This window comes from Heterocephalus glaber, unplaced genomic scaffold, assembly GCF_053883595.1.
Source record: "Heterocephalus glaber isolate CG9 unplaced genomic scaffold, H.glaber_assembly_v1.0 deba00001447, whole genome shotgun sequence".
Taxonomy (NCBI): Eukaryota; Metazoa; Chordata; class Mammalia; order Rodentia; family Bathyergidae; genus Heterocephalus; species Heterocephalus glaber.
In genome coordinates this window covers 7,188,576-7,206,730 of record NW_028258299.1, presented here as the reverse complement: position 1 = coordinate 7,206,730, position 18,155 = coordinate 7,188,576, and the positions used below count along the sequence as shown (strand labels likewise).

The 18,155-nt window shown below is 55.1% G+C and overlaps 1 protein-coding gene and 1 long non-coding RNA gene across 4 annotated transcripts in view; both read right to left on the bottom strand.

The window, feature by feature from the left end:
• The window catches only part of Disp3 (dispatched RND transporter family member 3), a 48,363-nt gene extending 45,471 nt beyond the window's left edge, over positions 1–2,892 (bottom strand). The window contains exon 1 of one of the 3 annotated variants that reach the window (XM_021243525.2): positions 2,544–2,892. The gene's annotated coding sequence lies outside the window, so the exon portion shown is untranslated. The remainder of the gene's footprint in view (positions 1–2,543) is intronic. The other 2 variants (XM_021243524.2, XM_004863581.3) reach the window with 2 other exon arrangements.
• Positions 2,893–3,805: 913 nt separating this feature from the next.
• LOC110345605 (uncharacterized) lies at positions 3,806–10,778 on the bottom strand. The gene is made up of 3 exons (XR_002389036.2): positions 10,717–10,778; positions 7,099–7,220; positions 3,806–5,419 (listed from the first exon to the last, which is right to left on the bottom strand). It is a non-coding gene; the product is annotated as an uncharacterized LOC110345605 (long non-coding RNA).
• Positions 10,779–18,155: the final 7,377 nt, after the last annotated feature.

Here is an 18,155-nt window from a genome sequence, read left to right as displayed (position 1 = left end):
TGTCTCAGACAGCCTGATCTGCCTTTGAATGACCAGGCACAGCGAGGGGCCTGGGAAGACCAGAAAGCTTGTCTAAACCATCAGAGAAAAGAGCTTAAATCATGACCCCAAGGACTGGGGGCTCCAGAGATCTGAGTTTAAGTCTCTACTCTTCACTCATTCACTTACTCACTACCAAGCATCTACCAGAAGAATTGGTGGTTCATGCAGAAGATACTGGCTGCCTCCAGAGACTGCACTTCAGCAGTGTAACCCTAGGAAAATTATTTGACATGTCTGGTCCTATAAAGGAAATCATCCAAACATCCCTTACATAAGGGACAGGATGACTCTAGCAGTGATGGGTGCTCCAGGGGAAAGTGCAGGTTCCATAACCTCCAGGGTTACAACCATGATCTTTAATCCCCCCCAAATCAAACTCACTAGAGTCAGTATTTCAGATTATTGGGGCCAAAAAGAAATCTCACAGGTCAATTCAGCCAGGCCTGCCCTTTTACACACGGGAAGCCTGGAGCTCAGGGAAGGGAAGTAGTCTGCCCAAGGGTGCACTGGGAACCTGTGGTCCTTCCCCTACCATGACTATGCCTCTTTCTACCCGTGTTCTGGGCTTTAGAGCAACAGCAGGAGAGCGTCAAAGGGTGGGCCATGGCATGGGCACCAGATTCTTCAAAGGGCCACATCTCCTGGGGCTGGGGCTTGTGGTGATTCCAGAACCTTCCTCCTCCAGGTTCCAGGCCCCTTGGAGAGACCGTGGGGGCTCTGGAGCATCCAGCCCCAGAAGATTCCCTGGGAAGGGAGGCTATGGGCCAGGAAGGGTCAGATTGCCAGAGACAGGAATGAAGGTGTCAAGTCTGCAGCCAAAGAGGCAAATGGGAAAATGGAGTCAGCTGCCCCGGGGTCAGCTGTGTCAGCATCGGGGTGAAGGAGGTCAGACGCAGGCTAAGGAAAATTGGGGACAGAAGTGACGGGAGCTCGGCAGGTGGACTGGAAAGACCACAAAAAGGGGAGAAGGATGAAAGACAACTGGGCGGGGGGGGCGAGCAGGGAAACGGAGACAGCACAAGCAAAGGATGCTGACCCTGGTGGAAGGAGATGTGTCTGCAATGGGTTTGAGTAGTAGACATAGGGGCAAGGAGCTGAGCAAAATGAGCTTCAGACCGGGACGAGACAAGGCGCCTGTCCGCCGCGCTGGGCGCTTGCCCGGAGCTGGTTGGAGCCACAGCCTCCTCCCTCCTTTGGGCAGATGCCTTGGAGGAGCTGTTTCCCAGGCGTCTGTCGGCTGCTTGCCTCTTAGGAGCAGGACTCTGTGCGCGCGCGCACGCGTGTGTGCGTGTGTCTTCACACGAATGCACACGCGTGTCCGTGCCCTGAAGCCTGAGTATTCGGAGTCGTGGGGATCAGGGGGAGCGCTCTCGAGTCTGGGGCTTCCTCGGTGTGTCTAGAGAGAGTTGCCTCGTGAGGACCTGGAGGGAGATGCTCCCCGGGTCCACCCACTGGGAAGATCTGCGTGTGTCCGCGTGCGAGGGAATCTAGGGTCTCCGGCCTGTAGGCTGTGGGTGTCTGTGCATTTTGCGCGAGTGGACTATGAATACGTGTGCGGAATGTTTGCGAGTGGTCTGTAAATGGGGTGCGCGCGCGCGTGGATGGATGCAAGTACGCGTGCACTGTGGGTCTGTGTGTACGTGGGTCGCCTGGAGCCAGCGCTGGCTGCTTTGCGCGGGGCGCGGACTCCCGGGGACCTAGGCGGAGCATCAGAGGGGATGGGGGAAGCTGGTGCCGGCCGAGGAGCAAAGAGTGGCCGTAGAGAGGAAGCCTGGCCAAGGAGGCCCCTTCCTAGGCGGCTGCGGGCCTCCCCGGGGGAGTTGGGAAAAGTTCTCCCAGAGGCAGCATTGGCTCTCGTGACAGCGCGGCTCTTGGGGGGAATCTTCCCCCAACCCTGGACGACGCCGCTTCCATCTCACCTTCACCCCATCTGCGTTCTCGGCAGAGCCCAGGGACCCTCTGAGCTTGGCTTCCGTTGCCTGCCGGGGGTCACAAGGCTCCCGTGCGCCCAGCCGGCTGTACCAGCAGCCAGGTCCATTGGGCCGCAGGACCCGGGAAAGGTCCCGCAGAATGCACGAATGAGCTAGGGTAGGGGCGGGCGGAGAAGGGGTCGTTAACCTTTCCCGTCCCCTCCCTCCGCTCAAGCGGGGCAACAGCCCTCGGGGGAAGATTCAGGCGGCCGCTCAACTTTTAGGGATTAGACATCCAACCGCCCGGATCTGCAGGGGACCGGGGATCGGAAGCCTGGCGGTTTCGGGGCATCAAAGTCGCCCGGGCACAAGGTAGCTGCTTCGACCCCGCCGGGAGTTGGCGCGAGCTGGGGCCCGGCCCGGGGGGCCAAGCTACGGGCTCTGCCTCCCGCGCCGCTCCCGAGGGCTGACGAGGGAGCAGGGCAACTTCACCCGGGCCGCGCAGGCCCGAGCGCGGGGACCCATCCCCTCCTCCTGGCGCGCTGCTCCCCGGCCCAAGACCAGATGGCGCCCCGCGGCCGTGCCACTCACCTCTGCCGGCCGAGCCGAACTGCACCTGCTGCGGGCGCCGGCGGGTCCGGGGTCCTTGGCCACCCCGCCGCGCAGACTTGTGCCCTCCGCAGATGTGTCGCAGGAGCGATCTCCTTGGAGCCTCGGGAGGCCGGCGATCCCCGCTCCGCTCCGGCGCGCTCTTGCTCAGAGCCCGGACAGCTCCCAAGGCATCCGCGTCCTAGGCTCGCCACCTGAGCACCCCGCGCCTCCGCCGCCTTTTATTCGCCGCCCGCCTTTGTTTGGGTCCGGCTTCTACCATGGGGTGTGGGGGTGTCCCGGGAAAGCTCTAGAGCCGCACCGCTCCGCAGCCACGGGTGCCTCGGGTCTCCTTACACCCGGGCCTCGAGTCACTGGTCGGCGAGGACCTGTGCTCCGCTGAGCGCTGTAGCCTCCCAAGCCCCCCACCAGGCCCCGCGCCGGGCGCTGCTTCCCCCGTGCAAACCGGGCAGTGGTACAGCCTGGCTACCAGAGACGGCGGGAGGGGCTGAGCGCCGGGCAGCGACCCCTAGGGGTCAGTCCCCGCCTCTGCAAACTGTCCTGCCCATGCCCCCTGCCCCGGCCCCGAGTCACTCCTCCGCCTTGCTCCTGAGTCTCTCAGCCCACCTGCCCGGCCTTGGCAGATCACCAGCCTCCTGGATACTCGAGGGCATCCCCGAGTGGCCTCCCGAGGGAGGTGCCAAGCCCCTCGCGGTCCCTTCCTCCCTACTTCTCCATTCAGCTCTCTGGCTTCAGAGCCCGGAGCCCTGCCAGCCCCTGGGACCAGGCATCACTCCAGCAACAGCACATGGTCTGCCTGATACCCCTGGCTGGAGGCCCCGAAGGAGAAGTGGCCTGGGGGCCAAGGCCAAGGGTACGGCCCATTCCTCCCCATCAGAGCTCACAGGCCACTGGCACTGGAGTCACCCAGGGAGAGCCAAAGGAGATGCCCCGCAAGAGGGCTGGCTGCCAGCCCCAGCTGTAGGAACTGCTGGGTAAGGGGAGCCAGGAATTGATCCCATAGCATCAGAGTGTGCGGATGGGGGCACTAGGGAGACAGAGAGATGGGTGAGACCTAGTTTCTGTCTTCAGAAGCTTCCAGCTCATGGAAGAGAGAAGAAGGCAGGAGAGTTGTGAAATGTAATACCAAGCCCAACCCGCAGGGGCTCAGCCATGTTAGTCCCTCTCCCAACACCCAGCCCTTATTTTTAAGAGGAAAGCTGGGGGGGGGGGGGGCAGAGTGCCCGTGAGCGTCTGATCTGCCACTCACCTGCTGCTCCTGCTCTCCCTTGGTGCTCAGTCCCTAGAGTTATCCACTGGCTGGCTGCCAGGTGGGTACATTGGTATTTATGACCCAGGGTGCCTCCAGAGCTCATCTATGCAGAAGCAAATGGCCTGAGTGAGTGTCCCTGCCCTGGCACTCACTTCCATGTGCTCCAATTGTCAGGGGATCCATTGCCAGCCTGACCAAGTCTGTCAGAGGACTCCCCAGTGGCTTCATCCAGCTTTGAAGACACTGGGGGTGGGGGCAGTGCCTGGCATGATGGGTGCCATTCTGGGAGGGAGGAAGGGAGAGAGAGGGAGAGAGAGACAGAGAGAGAGAGAGAGACCGAGAGGTGGAGAGTGAAGTGTTGCTGCCCCAAAACAGAGAATGGATATGACATAGAGATCCAGAAGATCAGCCAGCACTGCCCTGTAAACTTCCAGTCCTGACCCCATACCCCAGAGGAAGGCAGAGAACAAGGGGCCATGAGGGAGGGTGGGAAGAAGGAGAACAAGGAAAAGCTTTATTATTAAGAGAGCAATGGGGAGACACAAACTGTGTTCCCAAGCCCAGCTGAGAGCAAAGGGTTGGCTTCGCTGGGTGAATGGCTTATTCTTTTCAGTGTGCTTTCAGGTTGCTTCCAGAAGCCTCCTCCAAGTTGTCCAAGGCACTCATGATGTTCTTTGTAGTCTCGTGACTCCACGGGACACCCCATTTGTGGCCCCATGATGCTGTACCACCATCAGCCCACCCCTGGGGACCCAGCCCCACTCCCCCGGGAAGTCTTTTTAGTGGATTTGATCAGGGCTCTGATCACCTTCCTGCTGCCAGCTGCCCATAGCTGTGGCCATCTTGGCCACACCCTCCTGAGAGCCCCCCCTAGCCTCTAGGGACCTCCAAATGACCAGAGGGGTCCCTTGGTAAGGGATCTGCTTCAAAGGGAGGGTCCAGAGGCCCATGGAGTCGGGGGTGGAGTTGGGAATGTGGTACCTGAGAACATGGGAAGGATGTGATTTTCCTAGGCCATCAGCAGGGTTTTAAAAATGCAAATGGAACCAGGCCTTTGAAATATGCCTGCTGTAAAGAGGAGCTGGATGTGTCAATGAAGCAGATGTGGGTATGGAAAATTGTGAGAATCCTTCTCCTGGGGCTCTCCCCCACCCCGCTGCAAGCTTTGCCTGCAAAGCTCATTTCAGAGCATGGGAATGCTGGACTCAGCCATCCCTGTCCCACTTCAAGGACACCTCCCTGAGCCCTGTCACCTCCAGGTGACCATCAGAGCTGGCTCCAGTGGCCAAAGGGCCAAAGTGCCCAGCTGAGAGGCTGCATGATGCAGCCTCACACCCGCTGGCTCCCCATTCCAGTGCCGTCTTATGGCAGTTCTTCCTGGATTTGATTTAAATGCCTCATGGTGCCAATGATCGGCTTCCCTTATCCCCTGTCTTCACAGCCTATTGAGAGGCCTTCTTTTGTGAGAAGTCTGAGCCATGAAGGGCTGCTTTGTCTTCAGCTCCTGTCCATCCATTTCTCCTTCTGTCTTCTCTCCAGGAGTGTTGGAGAAGGGCCTCTTGGGGCTCAGTCTCTGGTCTTTGCTTGCTGAGGCCAGTTGTCTCATCTATGAAATGGGGATAGTAGAAGTACCTATCTAGTAGTCATGGTTATAAGGATTTCATTAAATGAGATAATCCCTGTGTAGAAAAAAATAGCGTTTAACACAATGCATGGTACATGCTAAGCTTTGGATAACTATTAGCACTTTCTTTGTACTATCTGCATCTGCTGGCCAAAAGCTGATGATAATATCCTTCTTTGCCCCCTGGTGAGGGGGATTGTGTGATTCAAAGCCCCTCGCCACCAGATGGCTAAGCAGCTGAGGTTGAGCTTATAGGGAGGCCTGGGAGTGTTTATCTTATTTAAGAGTATGGTGGGTGATGATATTGTCCCAGCATCAGGGAATATAATAACTACATTTCTAAGTGTTTCCCTCTCCCACCTGCCAACATACTGGTTCTGGAGGGTCTTGATCCCCATCCCAGTCTGACCTTCTCTCAAAGCCAGGGGACACAGTCAGGTGCAAAGATTTCTGGACTGAGGAAACTAGAGTTGATTTTTATATGTGTCTTATCGACTGTATGACCAAGGGTGGTTCACTTTGTTTCTCTGAGACTCAGTTTCCTCATCTGCAGAATGGGATTAATAAAGATCTCTACCCTAATACACTTGGGATCATCTTTTCTGCAGAGGGAGGACACATTTATACAGTTTGATTGTGAGTTGTCTGTGTAATTATAATTACACAAAGTTGGAAAGATCAATGGTAGAATGCTCAATCCTGTTCCAGTGACTTCCAGGGTTGCTTACACTTCCTGGGACACAGTGGATATAAAAAGTGGGACACTTGCCCAAGTTCATGATGAATGAGTTTCTGACTTAAGGCCACACAACAAGCTAGTAGAAGAGCTTGGGTTGGATGTCAGGCCTCCCAGGCTCCAGGCCTGAGCTTCAAGCTCCATCTTTCCCCTCTCTAACCCCCTCTTCCTGAAGCTCTGTTCAGTAGAAAAGAGTGAGCTTATGGGGGAAAAGGAGAGAGAGGCAAATAATTCAAAAGAGGGAGAGAGAGGTTTGGGGAGGAGAAATAGAGTCAGGTTGGGGTAGGGGTGTTGTAGACAGGGCCTAGGGGAAGCTTGACAGATGGGCACCCCTCCTCCCACCTCCACCAGAATTCTTTGAGCAGCCGGCCTAGTACTCCTTTCCCAGCCTTGCCTTCCCCTCCAAGGAAGCAGCAGCCTGTGCCAGAGTGAATGGAATCCAAGTTATTAATTGCCTGCAACAATTAGCCCCAGTGCCTGGGCCTACAGATGCCCAGGCTCAGAAAGAGGGAGGCAATTACAGCTTAATCAATATTCATGCTGCTGCACAATCCTTTCCCGAGAAAGTGGCCCCCTTGGCCTCCATCGTGTTTCTACGGGCCTTTGCTCTCACCCCAATATCTGCAAAAGACCAAGTATTGCTGAGATCATCAAGAGTAAAAGCCAATGCAAGATCACATTTTTCATTGTAGGGTCAAGGCCCTGCCAGAGATCTGGATGATGTGACATTAACCAAGGACCATCCCACTGTGGGGGAGATTATAGCTCCAGGTTGACAATATTAAGTAGATTCCTTGAGGACTCGTATTGCAGGGGGAGGTCAGAAATACCCCTAAAAGTTATAGTTTTAATCTCAGCTCAGTCACATACTAACTTTATGGTTTGGAAAAAAAATCACTTCACGTCTCTGGGCTCATTTACTTACCTGTCATCTGGGGACAGAGGCCACACCTCCTTGTGGGGGAAGAAGCCACGCAGAAACAGTATGGTGAGTGGTACAGTGAGCTGGAAATAACGGCGTTGCTTGTGGTCCACCTAGAAAAAGACCTGAAAGGAGATTCCATGACCCCCAGAGAAGTGGGAGGTGATGGAGAATGACATGGATGAGCAGTTAGGACAGCAGGATGCCAACCTCAGATTTGCTCTCATTTGCTCTGATCTTGGTGCCTTTCTATCCCGGACCCCTTGTTCCTATTTGCCAAGTGAGTACATGAGAATAGATATGCTCTCCGATACCCCGACTGGGATCTTCCAGGAGGTTGTGTTTAGAATCACTAGGAGCCTGTGGGGCTATGGGATTTCCAGTTTTTCAGAGTCAAATGGCAGAGGTGGTAAATGTGGCAGATTGACAGGAAGAACACGAGACCAAGTAAATAAATAGTTAAGCCAAAGTCATGGATCTTGGTTCTGCAGCAGTAAAAGAAACCACATTCCTTTTTACCGAGACAGAAAATAAAAATCATCTCCTTCAGAAGTTCTGGGATGGGCTGGGTAGAAGTCCCCGGGCCAGCCTTGTCCTTGGGCAGGTTCAGAACCGTGGGCAGTGGCCGGTGTCCCTTTCAGTTAGGTGAGGGTGGAGAGAGGAGTGGCAGGAGCAGACCATTGAGCTGAAAGCTTGCAGAGGGGATAATGCTGGGAGTGAGTGATTTGAGCAGGGTCCAGGGTCAAGAATAATTCAGTTAGACCTGGCTTTTGAGTGCCCGGCGGGGCCGTCAGCCGTTAGAGTGTAAGCGTCTGGTGCAGGTCCTCTCTTCCCTGCCCTTCCCTTGGGAATACCTGAGGCTCAGGTGCACAGGTATATGAGCTTTTCATGACTCATCATGGAATCCCAGTCCCGGGTCTCCCACTCTGCCCTGATCCCTCTGGCCTTGGTGTCCTGGTATCTCCTCCCCTGGCAGCTCCCCCCCAACCCCCAAGCCTGGTTAGCCACCAATGCCAGCAGAGAGGTCAGCTTGAACCCTGACACCAGGCCCCATCTGGGCCTCTGCAGTGACAGCAAGAGATAGTTTTTTCTGGCATTTCCCCAGAATCTGTTCGGCGCTGACGGCCAGCCCGGTGCCAGCTCCTAACCCCGCCTGTCTAGTGTGAGTGGGGTGGAGCACGCTCTATGCCAAAAACACTGCCGTCAGGGCCCCCAAACTGGAGTGAAGGTCTGGTGGGTGGACTGGCATTGTCCTGGCAGTTCAAACACCTTCTAGGCAGCAAGGGATGCTACTAATATCTGCCACTTTTTATTTTTGAGGTACTGGGGATCAAACTCAGGACCTTGTGCTTGCCAGGCAGGCGCTGCGCCATGAGCTCCATCCCGGGCCCATCTGCCACATTATTGATTGCCAGGCCTCATATGTGCACCCCTTCATCCAAACTTCATCACAACCACCCTTGAGCCGGGTCATCTATTGTCCTCATTTCCAGATGAGGAAACTGAGCCTCAGAGAGTAGTAGTTGCTTCAGATCACCCAGCAGAGGACATGAGTACTGAGGACACGAACCCAGGCAGTTTGATTCTGTAGCCCAAGTTCTTTGCCATACTATTTGTCCCATTTTACAGATGGAAAAACCAAGGATCAGAGAGGTTAAGGGACTCAGTTAGGGCCACTGATAGTCAGGGATGGAGAGGATTTGAACCAGTTTGCCCAATACCATAGATGCCATATCAATCCCTCTACCTCTCCCTGATGAACGTGAGTCCCCATGCAATTCCATCCTCAGTGCTCCTGACTGGCCCTCTGATCTCATCATTGGTATCAGATAGGTATCAGATACAACTAAACTCATCTCCCTGTTCGTCCTTATGGAAATAACTCCCAAGGGGAATGTTCCAAGACAGAGCGCACATGCCAGTTGGAAATTGGCTTTGTGGGATGAGCTTCCTCCTTAGAAAGCAGACGGGCCATCCTGCAAAATGGCAGGCAACTTCCCGGGGCCAGGAGGGCAGAGTCACACTCACTCTTTCCAGCACAGGATGCAGGGGCCAGGGCTGCTGGCCACAGACATGGCGTGGGATCAGCCTGCCAGGCACAGCCAGGATGGCTCCTAACTCTCTTCACAAATGAGGCCCAGAACAGTGATGGTGGTGGTATGGTTACCTCCTGACTGCATTGTCTTTTGCCTGAGCTTCTTTGTCCTTCTCAACATTCCAGGTCTTCATTTTGCAGCTGAGCACATCAAGGGACAGCTGTTCTTGCTGGCAACCAGGGCCACCTCTGGCAGATGTGGCAGCAGAATGCAGAAGGAATGCATGAGCAGTCTTAGTGACCACATAGGGGAGCAGCCCAGGCCAGCATAGCTGACTGTGCCTGGAGGGTGGGCTGATGGCATCTCTCCTCCTCCTCCTCCTCCTCCTCCTCCTCCTCTTCTTTCTCCTCCTTGTTTTCTTTTCTCTCTCTCCCCCATGCTTTCAAACTTTCTACCTTCCCTCCATTACACATTTTCCTTCCCTTGATAATGACCACAGTAAACATTTATTGAGCACTTATTGCGGGACAAACCCTGGACCAAACATTTTACATGGACCATCTCCTTTAATCTTCACAGCCACCCTTGGAGGATAATCATCTCCCTTTTGCAGACAAGAAAAACATAGCTCAGAGAGGTGTTTGAAAGTCCCAGATGGCTTCAAGGCCACCCTTCCTGTCCCTTTGTGCCCCTCACCACACATGGGACAAGAGACCCCGAGGTGGGGCGATCTGCCCCTTTCATCTTGGATGGGTTACTTGGCAGATGCTTTGTTCCAGCTGATGCCATCTCCCCACCCAGGACTGACAGCCTGGCTCCTTCCCTATGCATCTTGGCAGCCCAGGTTCCGTGGGTGCTTGACGTTGTGCAAAAGCAGGAAAATAGAATCAGGAAAATGCAACAACATCACTACACGTGGGACCTGGACACAGAGATATCACCTTGTCCATGGGGGGCTTGTGACAGCCATCATGTTTAATCTGTGAATAATGAAGGGGTGTTCAAAGCTGGTGGTTGAGAAGCCAGCATTTGGAGTCAGGTGGACTTGAGTACATCGAAAGCTATGTCACTTCGGGCTGTGACTTTGGGCAATCTCCTAACCATGTTGTGCCTGAGTTTCCTTTTCTGTGAAGGGAGCTCAGAGTTGTGCCTACCTCCTGGGGCTATGCTGAGGAGTCAGGGGTGTACGACAAGAGACAAGATCAGCACCCAGACATAAGTGCTCAGTAAATGCCAACTAGTGTTACAGTTAATCTCCGCTACGTCCTCAGAAGGTGGATGTTATAGCCCTTGTTTCACAAAAGAAGTAACAGAGAGATTAAGTCACTAGTCCAACATCACCCAGCTAGTATGTAGAAGAGCTATTTGAGCCCAGGATTTGGACCCAGGTCTGATTCCCAGCCAATGCATCTCACTCTGCAGCCGAGTCTAGGAGGTAAGAGGAGGATGGGGTTCATGAGCTCCATCTGCAGCTCAGCCAGTCCCCTCCAACACGGTGACTCAGACAAACCCACCTTCACACCCTAGCCTCCCCCTCCTCACCTGCCTTAGCCAGAAGCTCGCCTTTTCCTACCGAATCACTTACTTCAAAGCGTCCGTCCTGCTGTCCCTGGGACAGGTCGGCTGCTCCAAGCACTCTAGGCCCCGCCCACTGCCCACAGGACGCAGCCCTGACACTAGGGGCGCTGCGGGCCTTTCCTCCTCCTTGGCCTCCCCTACCCGTCATCTGGTGCTCCCATCCCCCACCCCGCAGCCCCATCACGGCGCAAACCTGGGGCCCCCGGTGCCTCTCAGCCCTTTGTCTCCCCATTCCCTCTCCTGAGACGCCCTCCCCCTGCTTCTCTGCCGGGAGCAGACACATCCCTCATCTTCCCACTCAGCTTCTCCCTCCACGTGGAGGGACCACCCCCAACCCTGGAGCCTGCAACTCCTCCCTCTGCTCCCAGACCTGACCTCACACATCAACTTCTGTGCTGATCTCAGCGTGACTTGTGACTTGCGCTCTGTAGCGTGGCGCACGGAAATGTGAAGGCACAGGAAGTGTCTCAGGGGGGCCACTTCCCAGGCCAGGAGACAGGCGCATCGTGACCCCAGAGTGCTAGGGCCATCTGGCTCCTAAAGGTCGTAGGTTGGGTCCAGACCCCCTCGTCTTAGACATGAGAGAATTGAGGCTCCTGCAAAGAATGACTTCCCCATGCTCGCATGGCACGCGTGGGGCCTGCAGGACCCCGGGTCCCAGCTCCCCACCCTGGGGGGCCCCAAAGTCCCCATGCAGGGCTGGGCTGACGGAGAGCAGAGCCTCCAGTCCTTCTCGGGCAGCCTGTGCCACTGCAGGGCGGCATAATGAGCCACTTCAGTCTCAGTGGTGTTGGACAATAGCATTTGTATTTTGCATCCAGGTCTCCAGCTGGCCGGGGCTCTGCAGCAGGCGGCGAGTCTGCTCCAGTCTGCTCCTGTGTGTCATGTAGGGGTCAAGGCCACCCTGCTTATGTTCCTTTCCCGCTATGATAGGAGGGCGAGGGCAAGTTCGACCACATAAACCATCTCAGGCCTCTTCTCTCATTATATCCGGTCCCATCCCATTGGCCAAAGCAAGACACCTGGCCAAGGCCAAAGCCAAGTCGGGAGGAAGTAGATTGCTCACCGTGTGGCCTGGGAAGCATGTGGATGCAAATACCGCTCCAGGAGAGCGAAGAATCCAGACCACACCCTCAATCTTTCACGCTGCATTTATGCCTCCATCTTCCCTCTCAGGTTCAAAGTGAAGCTGACTGTCCCCTAAAACCACTAGACAAGTTCTCCCCGTTTCCTTCCTTGCAGCTGCTCCTTGAGGAGCTTTTGATTCAGTCTCCGCTGTCCCCATCTGAACCTTGGCCACACTGACTGCAGAATAGCAACAAAGAAGAAAGGCAAAGAGAACACCTAGGTTCTGGGAGTTGAGGGCAAAGGAAGTAAAGGGCCGTGTGGTTGGGTTGACTGTGGGAAGGCAGGGAGTTGAGGGGACTTTCCTCCCACCTTCAGTCCCACCTTCTTCGAGCACCACACATGGTTCAAGTTCTGGGTTTGGAGTTTCCTCAAATCTTCATGTCAAGTTCTCCTCACATCATGGCTCAACCTGGCCTAGGATCCCAGTGCTGAAATGTTTTATTTTACCCTTCTTCATCTACCTCGTCCCCCTTAATAGAGGTCCCCAGTTTCCAATGAAATACTACCCTTCCCTTCCCAGGCACTTGGCTTGGGTTAGGGGTGTAAGTGTGACTCAGGCCTAAGCCAGTCAGGGACCCCTCTCTCCCCCTGGCCATAGTGACTGGTCCAGGGTTGGCCTCATAGTAAATCCACGCAAAGGAGGACTCAGTTATAAAGCTTTTGTCAAATTGCTGCGAAAGAGACTATTTTCCTGCACAACTTGAACCTGAAGGGATGTAGGCTTTGTGATGCCAACAACCATCATGCCACAACATCAATTAAAAGAATAAAGACACCACGAATAGAGAGACAGAGAGTTGTGGCTTGTGCTCCTGGATCAAGCTACACCTGAAGTCTTAACGCTCGGAATTCTCTATGGCTATAAAGCCAGGAAGAACAAGTTTCCTGTCACCTGGAATTGAAAGAATCCTGATTAAATAAATTTGTAATCACAAAATTTGGGGCGCCTTGAGCTCAGAATGCTTGGAATCATAAATTTGCTGTGTTGCACAGAGTTGAAGTTTTAGAGATTATGCCTGTCCCCGGGGAATATGGGTGGGGCCTAAATCCCTGGGTGTGGAGAAGGAGAAGAACTAACATGCCTTTGCAGGCTCCCCAGGGGCTGCTCACTTGTCCTAGACCCGGGGCACCTGCAGAGCCAGACCCTTGGCCAGAAAGCAGCCAGGATGAGCCAGGTACAATGCAACACAGTCCCAGCCTCCCAGTCTGGGCCATGATCAAGGACACCGGGCGCGAGGTGGCCTGGGACAGTGCAGGCAGTGGGAGACGTGATTGCCATGATCCAGTGGCTGGGACACGAAGGGCCGCTGGAGGGAGAGTGGGCAGTGACAGTGTCCTTCTGAAGGCCTGGCTGGGAAGGTGACCCCAGACTGGACTCCTCCGAGCCAGCCACCAGCCCAGCTCAGGACCATCGGCCACTTTGCCTGGCCGGCCTCTCAGAACAGATCCCAAGGCTCACACCTGACTCTGGCTTCCCCGTCCTCACAGTCCGTCCTCAAAGGTGCCAGCAACTGGCCTGGCTCCTGGGCCACGTCCCTCTGCCAAGGCCAGGCTGCTTCTGGCTGCGCTCCCTCCAGCCCCCAGGGCCCTGCTTGGCCTCAGCTCCTGGACCCAGATTCACTCTGGCCCAGCCACTCTTCTTCCAAAGGCAAACGATTCTTGCCTCGAATGGAGGTTCCCAGGTGTGGCAGACTCAGGTTCCAATTGTTCCATGACCTGCTACTTGCACATGTTGGCCTCGGTTTATGCATCGGGAGCCCAGAGGCCTCCCCAGTAATGCCACAGCTCACCCCACTCATGAAACAATCCTTACCATTGTATTGTACAGGTAAAGAAACTGAGGCTCCAAGAGGTCGCTAGTTCATCCATTCAGATACATTCATTCAGCGATGCCAGTTCAGAGCTCACCACTTGCCAGGCATGAGCTGGGTTCTGAGCACCATAGTTATTAAAGCAAGGTCCGGACCCCCATGTGACTTGCTCAAGGTCAGAGGGAAAATTATCACACACACACACACACCCGCACACAGTAGGCGTTCAATACATGCATGAATTACCTGAAATACCTCGTGGGAAACCGACACGGAGGAATCATGGGCAAAACGGCAGGGGGAAGCGAAGGATGCAAGAGGAGACAGGGAGATGTTGATTTCAGCCTGGAGGCTGGGTTTGCAAACAAGAAGTCCATCACATCTGACGCTGTTTGCTAAAGACCAGAGTGGAGATGAAGGGAGCAGCGGTGGTGCCTGGCGTGTATGGCAGCTGCCTGGTAAGGCGGCTTAGGGCCTGCAGGGGCTGTGCTTGGGCAGCGAGCTCTGGAGTGGTCCCCACGTGTCCCCCTCCCAAGTCAGGGCTCAGAGAGGACGGGAACCTTGCAGTCAGGATACCGCGCCTGAAGCACAGGGCGGTGGGGGAAGGAGGGAGGGCTTGCAAGTATTAGGACAAACCGTTAACTGTGGACTTGAAATGCCTTGCAGTGTGCCTGGCCCTGGAGGTGAGGCAGCAGCTTCCTCCCCTCTGGGGCCTTGCTTCTCAAGGTGTGGTCCCCAGACCAGCAGGATCACCAACTCAGGTGTTTGTTAAGAATGCAGATTCCCAGCCCTGTCCCAGCCCTGTCCCAGACCTGCTGAGTGTAAATCTGCATTTCAACTCGATTGCCCCTCTGTCTCCAAAACCTGGAGGACAGGCAGGGTTAGAAAGCAAGGATCACTGGATCTGCCCCAGAGATTCTGGTTTTGTTGGTTTGGGCTGCAACCTGGGCAGCAGAGCTTATTAAAGTCCAGCAGGTGATTCCAGTGCGTGGCTGAGGCTGAGGATCCTGCTTTAACTCTCCAGGATGTGGACGCAAATGTTCCTCATCTGCCTTTACTACAGCCCCAGGAACGCAGGGGGGTATGGTTGTACCCATTTTCAAGAAAAGAAAATTGAATAGACTTTGTGGAGATGGGAAAGGATCTGGGGATGGGGGAGATGAGAAGGAGAGGAAGAGAAGGGGAAATAAAAAGGATCAAGATGCGATCCACATATGTACCGATTGATTCCCCATAATGAATATATATATCGACTATCTATTGCAAACACATGCTACTCACTTTTTTTTTAAAGGAAGGAAATTAAGGCTCTCTACACCTAGGTCAGTGTAGAGCAGGGATTCTCCAAGTCAGTTTCCTAGACCAGCAGCAGCAGTAGGAGTGACCCCTTGAAGCTCTTTAGAGATGCACACTTGGAAATCAGAAACCAGGGCTGGGGTGATTCTGGTGCAGGCTTAGGTTTGAGAAGCACTGGTACTGAGGAAGAGCCTCGGGTCAGGGGAAGAGTCTGGCATCCTTCCCTGGCTCTGAGTCCTTAGGCCAATGCCTTGGCCCCTCTGGGCTTCCTTTTCTATTTGTGTAAATTGGAGGAGGTGCAGGGAACCAAGGCAGCGCTGCCTCCCTCCCTCATATTTCCCTGGCAGACATTGCTAATCCATCACCACACAATGATTGAGCCCTGAGGGCTGGGCTGTCAGTACCAGGTCTCTAATTGAGCCTACACATCAGGTGGAGTTCAAGGACACAAGGTGGCTGCCCTCTCCCAGCTCACCTGAGTGACCCCTATTCACTGTGCTCAGCCCAGCTGGGGAAGAGGAGGGTTAAGTTCCATTCAGCCACTTGTTCTGTGCACCTGCTTCGTGTTCAGCCACAGACGTGGGCGAGTGGGTGCGGTGGGGAACCCAGGAGAATTCACAGGTCCTGCTGTTCAGGGGAACAAGCAGGAGAAAGACCTTGGTGTATGCTGAACTGAGCCCTGCATCCCATCCTGTATACAGGGCCTGTGAGTTAGGCATGTACTGTTCTTGGAGGGAGAGGAGAATTTATGGAGCACCTGCTATGTGCAGTCCCTGTGAGGGGCATGGGCATTGCAGACCCACTAAGCAGGGTGCTCAGAGCTAGAAGAATGTGGATTCAGCACCTCCCTGTGTTGCATAGTGGGCCCTGGAGAGGAGGCTGTGGATGGAGTGCACACTGAGTTCCAAGCCCTGGGTGAGAACCTCACACGCTCTTAAACCCCACCCTCCGGGCAGCTGCAGTGAGCGGGCTTTGGTGCCTCTGGCTTCCTCCCCTCCAGAAATCCAGTTTCTCCCCTCTGCCAAGGCCAAGCTCAAATGCAAGCTCCCAGGGTCCACTGTCTACCACTCGCAGCCGTTCCTCCACTTGGGCTCTTTTCTCTGCTTTCCCTCAGCAATAATAGGTCCAGCAGGCCGTCTTCCTCCCCATGCTTACACCCGCCCTGGCCAGAGGTGGCGCTGCACACTGCCACTCACCAAGGCCATGCGTTCTGGGTCCTTACCCGCTGGGCAGGCACTGCTGTCACTCACTGAATAGTTGGGGAAACTGAGCCACACAGCCAGCAGATGACAGGAGTAGAGCTTGACCCTAACCCCAGGTGTTCTGACGGCCACTGGGTGAACGACCCAGCCTAATCCAGGTCGCTGGAAGTGGCTGTCCCCAAAGGACATCCACTGGCCCCTGGACAACAGTCAGCTGAAGCCCTTGTCCCCGGCTTGGCTACCCCAGTCCCTGCTTGGCATGCAGAGATCGCACCCCAGAGCCCACCCAGGACACGGTGTCACTTCTGGGGAAAGGAGACTGATCTGGAGGCATTGGCTTCCACCTCCCACCCTGGGGATTTGCGCACTGCATTTGCTAGGAAGCCCTGCCTCCCACTGTACAGAGCAACTGTGGAACAGATTGCATGGGAAGTTGAATTCTTGGATGATGGAGTCATGATTCTACATAGCTGTTAATCTGTGTTTTCCTTCAATTCTTTAAAAAAAATTGCTAAAATTTGAGTAAGTGAAGAAAAGGCAAAGGAGACAAAAACTATGCCCGCCACTGCACAGAGGGCAGGCTGAGCACCAGGGCACGAAGAGACAGGAGCATAATGGCCACCTCTAGCTGTCTGCCGACCTTTTGGACCTGTTTCCTACTGGCCTGCCCCCCCACCCCACCCCGTAGCCTGCTCCATCGTACACAGGAGGAAAAGCGAGCCCACAGCACTGGTGCTGGGGCCTCTCCTTTGACCTGCAGGGCAAATGCCCAGGCCCTGGGGAGGCTCCCTGCTGCCCAGCTGTGTCCCTCGAAGGGCTCATTCCCCCTGCCGGACTCCAATGTCAGCCTCTACAGCGTATCAGTCAGTAGACTGGGACTCTCTGGCTTCAGTTTGTTCATCTGAGTGCCTACCTCATTTGGGTATCAGGGACTACATGAGTTAGTCCGCACACAGGGCTCAGAACTGTGCCTGGCATTAGGATATAGTAAAGGCTCAGTAAATGCCGGTCAGTACCCTCCGTTCAGTAATTTATTTATTGGGCACTTGTGGGCATCTGTGCTAGAGATACAGAGGGGAGACACAGCCCTGCCTGCAGAGCACCCAGGGTCTGAGGAGGAGTAGAAAGTGGGTTGTGACCACAAGGTGGGCCACTCAGTGAGCCTAGGCCAGAGGGACTTCATCTTGATGGACAAGGGGTCATTCATTCCTCACTGGACAGCCATGGGGTCCAGTGGACAGGTAGACGGGAGTCAGGCATCCAGGGAGGAGGAACAGAGCAGAGAAGGAAAGTTGTGCCCCGCGTAGGAACCGGCATGGCAGACATCAGGTATGTGCCGGGCAGTGAGGAGAAAGTGCAGGCCAGGCCCCCAGGAGCTGGGGACTGAAAAGTGTCCTCCACAAAGAGATAGGTCCAAACGCTGAGCCCCGGAGCCTGTGAATGTGACTATACTTGGAAAGAGGACCCTCGCAGATGTAATTAGTTAAGATGAGGCCACACTGGAGTAGGTGGCCCTTAGCCTGCTGACAGGTGTCTGTAGAAGAGGAGAGAGAGACCCAGGGAGGAGTGGGTCAGCTGGAAAGACAGACAGTTGGGGACCAGGCCCTGTGAGGACAGAGACAGAGCCCGGGGCCAGGCAGTTCTGGAGCACTGAGCAGCTCTGGCCACTACTAGAAGCCAGAAGGGACAAGAAGAAACTTCGCTATGTGCTTCAAACCAACCAGGGCCCTGCTGTGTGGACACCTTCAGTGTGGACCTCTCGCTTCCAGAACCAGAGAGGACACATTTCTCTGCTTAAGCCGCTGTGGGTGCGGGGGCTTTGTCAGGGCTGCCTCAGGAAGCTGACTGGGACCACAGGGCCTGGCCATGGTCACGGCTCTGACACTGGTTCCCCCCAGGACACTACATCACCGGGTGTACATCCGGCGCTACATCATCTGCCCTCCTGGCCTGGCCCTTGCCCCTGCACCCATGTGAGCCCCAGCCCTGGTGCTGTGTGGTTTGTTGCT